Source organism: Diadema setosum, chromosome 13 (genome assembly GCF_964275005.1).
Source record: "Diadema setosum chromosome 13, eeDiaSeto1, whole genome shotgun sequence".
NCBI classification, from domain to species: Eukaryota; Metazoa; Echinodermata; class Echinoidea; order Diadematoida; family Diadematidae; genus Diadema; species Diadema setosum.
Genome location: NC_092697.1, coordinates 13806005 through 13812610, shown reverse-complemented (window position 1 = coordinate 13812610; position 6606 = coordinate 13806005).

Here is a 6606-nt window from a genome sequence, read left to right as displayed (position 1 = left end):
AGAATTAAGGCGCTATATAACGATATATAGCTTCCTGAGACAATTTCTCATCTGAAACATATTGTCATTTTTCATAAAAGTAGGGGGAAGTACGAGTCAACCTACACAGGTCTCATACAGAAGTCCACCTAACCCTAGCTTTGTATGTATATATATATATATATATACATATTACTATTAAAGTCTAGGAAGAGACGAGAATTAGCGAGTCCGTCATAAACATGAACTAGGTGTTACTTATATTGAACTACCTAAAAATCTGATGACATGCATGGCCTTCTTTTTTCTTCAACCTTTATTTCGCGCCCAATAGCAGCCAACCTAATAAAAACTCACTGATTTAGCGTTACATGTACCGACCTTGCACAGACTCTTCCACAGTATAACGGTAAAATACAATAAAATTGAAAGGGAGGTGGAACCGGGAAAACTGAACGGAGATAAGCAGTATGATACAACAAAGAAAACACATATTTAAGTGAACTAAACATGGGAGTTAAAGAAGTCATTCTGTTTACAATGCTTGCATTAAAGACAAGACTTAGTGTACGATTTGTACATGAGTTAAGTGACTCTTACTTGAAGCAACTGATAAAAAAAAAAGAAACACTGAATTTCTCTCGGTAAAGTAAAAAAAAAAAAGCACAACAACATTCGTTTCGTTGTGATTACCTTGCATAGGGCCTACTTATTGGTGTGATAAGGGACGAAAATGCTAACGAAGGGGTTCTATGGTCCCCCAACAAAAAACAAAACAAAACAAACCATGTGATTTTTTTTTTGCCTCTGCGCAGATTATACTATAATCTACCAGTACATTACGTAAAATACAAGGCCACATGGCTGCCACCCAATATACCAACAACAATTAAAGACAAAGAAAGCAGTTTCATCTTTCCTTGAACAATTTATTTTATTATATCATTCGGCAACAGTGTATGGGGGAAATGTACAATGGACTGAAATAATTGGAAATTTAATCTATTGGCAAGAAAGCAATGAAAATGGCAGGCAAACGTGTTCATTTTCAATGCTTATATCATTACACATCATTAACGCTTATTCTGTGTTATATACAGTATCTATGGTACATCATTCAGCCAATGGCGAAGTATATGACGATACGCTCTCTCCTTCCTTTGCATAAACCGCGCACTTCAGTGCAGTGACCGAGCAGGACGATTCTTGTAGCTGGTCCCTTTAGCAATTTCCTGGTCAGAAAAGTGCCCTCGATTGTACTTTACTTTGTAGTTCTGCTAATTGCACTTTCGCTCTCTGTCCTGGTCACTTCCGCCAACTTTCCCTCACAGACATGGAAGTTCCTCGGAAGTCTTTGAAGTGCATTTTGAAGATTCCCCTCTGCACAGTATATAGAAACCAAAAGCAAAACGATTAAATTGATAACGTATATTCAATGAGTATGAAGTCATCACAATACATCGTGTATATAATCCGCTCGAGATTAGTCATCATGTACGTAAAGACAGCGTTTTACACTTTTAAGGAGATGTACATGTTCTGAGCAATGCAACAAAAATCTGATCTCTTTCGGGATCGCAATTGTATGAAACTAAAGTAAATCTCTGGAAAGTTGTCAAAATCAGACAAAATGATAAACAAATTCCAGCATAAAAATTATAAATACAATCGAAGTTCTTTTAATAAAGAAACTGTGATGAAATTACACTTTAGGTTTGCAGTAACATTTCCAGATTAGCACTTGAACTGAGAAATTTGACACTTGACAATATCTCATGACATTTTTTTTTTAATGGTTTTATTTGAAAAATGTGGAATTTGTCTGAGTAAGCATTGGGCATAAGAACCACGTAGAAACATTTGGGAACAGGATCGCGAAATGAGCTATGTCGTGGTCTCTCATGGCAAGCAGTTACTTTTTGTTTTCCGTGATCTTTTTATTAATTCCATATCCTTTGAAAATATAACAGTTAAAAAAAAAGATACATATCTTATACATAACATTTGTCATAAATGTTCATGAATGTATGAAACATATTCCATGAAAAAGAAAAAAAAAGTTACGTATAGTCTTAAACAGAACTTACCCCGACAACATCGAGACAACGTTCGGAGTACAAAGTTTCTCGCCTCGGGAAATAAAACCGCAGGAGAGAGCGAGGGGTACCATTTTAACAGACACACACCGCAAACTTTCTCCGGGTAGGTTTCCATAACAACCCACCGTTCATCCGCGAGGGATGTAGTTTCAATCCATTCACGTGATCGGCGAGCAGTTTGTCATTCTGTTTGGACTATTACGCATGCGTGTTGAGTGTATCACAGGAGTGTTACCGGAGAGCGTTTTAGAGGGTTGTCGGGGTAATGTCGGGGTAATCACCCTCGCCTGGCTAGGGTAGACTTTGGCAAAAGTTATCGCCACGACGTCCGAGTAACATCTTGCTGTGAACGTTTTGATAGGCAGGGTAGAAAAAAAAAATGCCTGGACGTCGTCACGGTAACTCTCGTTTGAAAGGCTATGTTAAAAAGTGGCATACCATGGGGTCAGGGGGAGGGGGAAAGGGAGGGTGATCCCAACGGTGAGCTGGAGATGATCTCAAGACACATACACACCTATTTTCCATACGGTACTATGACTGCCTTAAGATACCTTACGTTACATTCATTTTCGCTAAAACTGTATAAGTGGCTCCATACCAGGCCACTTTAACGAAAAATGTGTCAGACATCGGATTATTGTAAAGACATGACCATCATGTTGATTAACGAAAGTTCCCTTTACTGTTTTCAGTCTCAAGAGCGGTTCAAATGTTGAAACCCCTTAAATTTGAATAATGTTTAAGGGGGAAAAAAAGAAACGGCAGGGTCGTATCACATGTGGCTTCCGTTGTTTTTCGAATCGAATATCTTGGAATTCATCTTTTCTTTTGAAATTTCTTTCGAATGACGATAATTATCATTATTAATGTAATTTGTTGACTTTTATACTTAACTATCGTTCATTGTTCTAATGAGAAAATTTTATTTCACAATTCTAAGATGTCTTCCCATTATGAAAATAACTTTGCAATTGTACCAAGAATGAAATGATCACTGATTGACAGAGAAAGTCTCTGCTTTTATTTATCAGTCATTAAATCTTCAAAGATACATTATGTGTGATATTGTTTATTTAGGCCTATATGGACAGATAAAATATAGTCTGATACAGAAGTTTATTTGCCCGTTATCAATACATTGTATGTGGACAAACTTTGACGCGACCAAATCTGGTATCTTTGAGAAACTGAAAAGTTAGAATGTAAATTGAAAAGTTAGAATGTTGTGAATTTTCGCAGGTGCTGTTTGACATTGACAAAGTGTTCGCCATTGACTAAATGACCTTTGATAATCATGGATGTAAGCTCCCTGGTAGGCACCCTATAGAGGTTGCTCTTCCGGCACAATGCGCTATCAAAGCATTAGTCCATAATTATGCTTCAACCGCTGTCATTTCTGGATGCGTCCTCTGATAGAAGCCCCTTTTCAAGGAAGGTCCTGAATCTTTCCGATGAAGACATCCAGGCATTCACCGATGGGCCGCATTTTGAAATTGTGTTCGGAAGATGGTGAGATTGGCGCAGTGAGTCTGTGGAATATCGTTTTGATGAAAAAGAAAGAAAAAGACAGAAAAGAAGCACTGGATTTGAATTATCAAGAAAAATATATGAAAAGTAAGTATGTGAGGATATCCTTTTACATACTAAAGTATGTCCCTCCCGTTCGAGGGGATGGGGGCAGGACGGATTTTCAGTGGACCTATGCCATTCAAGCCTACATAATTATTGTATTCCATTGTTAATTCTTGAATAGAAACGCAGCCTCGGCGTGGAGTGGAATTTATTGGAGGATTTACATGTCGGGAAATCTCCCCTGTGTCGCCGTCATTCTTTGCTTTGTATACACGATATAGGCATTCCGTAACAACGTATTGGAATGAGTATGGGTGATGGATACTTTCGTCTTCAAACAAACAAAATATTTAAGAAAACATTAAACATCTTTCTACAAGAAAAAACTGCTTTGATAACGACTAAGTTAATCAAGTCAACAAATCATTCTTGAACTAATTGCAATTATTAAAACGGCAACTAGACTTAGGCCTACACCTTAATTGCCTGTTTATAAAGGGGAAAATCTCTCTCTGTAGATGGCCGGCCTTCCGGAACGAGGGATTGTCTCATAAACCAGTAAATCGCTGTAGGACATCTAGGAACACGAAAACTGCACGTGTCCTCAGGTTTGCTCCCTAGATGACATCCATGCATACTCCATTAAGATACCCAAGTATTGAATGAGCAGTAGGCCTAAAGAAACAAATCATGTCTCAAAACAACAAGATAATGAGGAAATGTCACGCCCAGACTTTGATTGTACGAATCCATCATCAATTTTGCCAGTCATTAATTAAAGTCTAATCTAACCACAAGCAGGCTACACAATTGTTAGTTACATAAGGCAGTGTGACACAAAAACAAATTTGATTTGATGCATCTTCAAAAAAGCAACGACAAAAAGAAAATGAATGAATGAATGAATAAATAGATACCCGTACCATAATGCACTTACTCACTTTCTGGTGTAGACTGTAATGGTAGAATAAAGGAGTGCCTGGAGCGATTAATTCCAAACAGTGCATATTAGATCTATGTAGAATCTAGGTCTACTCAATTCATCTTGAAAGAAAAGCATCGATTTTAAAGTTTGTTTATTTTTTGTATGATTATTTCGGGATGTTCATAGTTCATTCATCTGCACGTGTTGTACTTGTATGCCCTATTTGTAGAATATTTAGATCGAGGGACATCAAAGTTTGAACAAGTTCGAAAATCAGACCCCTGCAATTGGTTCCGGGCTGCAATAATATGATGAAAACATGCAGCTAGACAACTTAAATTACCGGTAGGGTCCTACACACTTTTTTCGTATCAAGGTAGCGATGCATTAAAGTTTAAACACGTTAAAATATGAATAGTGAAGATGCAACTTACGGCTGTGTCTAAATTCGTTCTGTTCAGTTGGTTCTGTTTGGGTTTCAAATCATGATCTACTAGCCTCTTTCCAGTCATGGCGTGTAAGGTTACAGTCCAGATTGGATTTTGCGTCGATCGCATCCTCTGTATGCACAACACTGTGCTGATCACCGATATGATGATGCTGAGCATTCCGGCACACTACGTTACTGTATGTTGTGTACCGTGTTTAACCAACATGCGTTCACCTCCGCATCGTAACTGCGTTCTCGACAGAAAAACATCTTCCAAAAGTTCCATGTGTGTAAATTCCTTTTCACCAGTTGCAGTGGAAAGTACTAATGATCTAATCCAATGTCCTTTCCGGATTATTTTCCTTGGCGACGACCTAGAAGTTAAGAAAAAAAAAAAGGAGAAAAGAACTTTAGCTTGTGAGTCTATAAGTTATACTAAGCCTAGACCCTAATCTAGGTAACGTCTAACCGCAGCAGCGACCCCATACGGACAAATACGTATTATAAGATGGCTAAGTAATTTCCAGCTTGCTGATTGGTCAAAGTGTACCACGTGATCATTCGCGAAAAGTGTCTATCCCTGCACGCCCGTGAAATTTTCGCGCACCCAAATTGTCTAATCCACGGTTGAAATTTTCGCGGTGTTCAAATTTTCGCGCATTTCGCGCAACCAGAAACTAGCGCGACCCGGCCAAGCGCGAAAAATTAGTCACGCGAAAATATCCACTTTTACAGTACAGTATTCAACACAAGCTGGGATAATCTCGGAGAAAGCCTAACGTTACTCTGGGCCATTTTCCAACGGTGAGTACAATTTCAAAATCTTTGATATTGGATTTATTTCATTATTTCTTTCTCATACACGGTATATTCACCTCGCGTTTGAAATTACTTAGCCATCTTATAAAAGGAATAACGCATTTTCCCGTCGTTGTTCAGCGATATGCAGTGCACTTGAGGTTTCTTCTTCGCATGCACACTCCACACTCGCCTCCGGCTCGTGTGGAGTGCGCATGCTCAGAAGAAACCTCTCGTGCACTGCATACTCGCTAAACAACTCCGCGGCATGCGTTATTCCTATACTGTGTTACAGCGCCCCGCGACGGGGTTAGGTAACGTCTAACCAAAGGCGTCTATTTTAACCACGTAAAGATCGTGCACTCAGTTTACGATCTTTGGTAAGACGCTCACCCACTTGAACTGTCTCGACCGCAACTGACTGCTAGGGGATGGGGCCTGTTTGACAAAGAATCTATAAGTCGATTTTAAAAATTTAAGATTGACTAAAAATTATGGTACTCTAAAGTATGTCAGTGGTTTTCCTGTTCAATTTTATTAGCCTTTCACCATCCACTTCAATATAATTTACAGTTATTTAATTCCTTTGTAGTAGTTGTATCATCAATGTGTGTCTACCGTACATGAAAAAAGTCTCTAAATTTTTCATTTTCATTTCATTAACTGAGCAACAATGAAGACATACACAGCATACCATAATTTTTAGTCAATCTTGAATATTAAGTTCGACTTACTAGTAAATTCTTGGTGAAACACACCCCTCCCGCCCCCCCCCCCCCCCCCTCGATCTCTTTGGATCGAGG